We start from the raw sequence: 1,065 nt of genomic DNA, 5'->3' as shown, positions 1-1,065 counted from the left end.
GTTCAAAACCTAGTAATCAATCATCCTAGAACAGATGATTAATTTTCAAGGCGGATTCGGAACCGAAGTTCCCGTTGTGGTTATCACCTAAGGATAGGTGAAGTGCATGTTTTAAAATCTAAACACAAGATAACTTGCGTTAGGGTCCTAGAAAGTTATAGTCTAGGTCAAAGCATTACTAATAACCTAATTCCCTATAACCATTGGCTCTGATACCAACTCTTCTGTCACACCCCAGCCGCGTATAACATGCAACCGCGGCGGAAACGCCGGGGAGTGTTGGGACAGAATTAATTGTTTCATAACCATGGAAATTTAAGTTACATTTTATTTATTAAACACGAGTGTTACATTGTTTCAAAACAGGAAATAAATGTTCAGAACATAATTAAACTAGTCTATCTTCATTTTTAGTCTCTAAGGCACAGGTCCGCCCTAGTATCACAATCATCATCCTAAGCAACAGCTCCTGAAAACACATGTGAAAGTAGGTACGTCAGCATAAAAATGCCTGTGAGATACATAGGTTTTGTGAAAATGGGATTCATGACTTGAGTTTAAAGAGAACGTTTAATAACAGTCAGTCATGAACCTTGTAAATTGTTTTGTCTTGTAAATCATTTGAAAAACGATAAAACCAGATGATATGTATAGATAAATGTAAGGTTAAACGAATAACCAAGTAAAATGAGTTGAATAAGATAAGTTGTTGGTAAAAATAATGTCTTGTGAAGAATATGTTATTTGTGTAAAATGTAATATGTCTAAACTGAAATGATTTAGATAACGCTACGATATGTAATACCATACAAGCATTTATATATAGGAAGTACCAGCGGCGTATCCACCATGTTTGTATCATATTACATACGACACGTTACACAAACCATTTACCCAAACCAACCACCATGTAAAATGTTCATGTATAAATCAATTGTCAAGTGTTATTGTGTAAACCATATCAAAATGTTTATGTTCAATGAAAACCACCAAATGTGTATATCAATGTCAAAATGTTTATGTTTAATGTGGATCATGTAATGTGTACCCAAAATATATCATGTA

Source organism: Helianthus annuus, chromosome 12 (assembly GCF_002127325.2).
Source record: "Helianthus annuus cultivar XRQ/B chromosome 12, HanXRQr2.0-SUNRISE, whole genome shotgun sequence".
Classification (NCBI taxonomy): Eukaryota; Viridiplantae; Streptophyta; class Magnoliopsida; order Asterales; family Asteraceae; genus Helianthus; species Helianthus annuus.
This window is presented reverse-complemented; position numbering follows the sequence as displayed.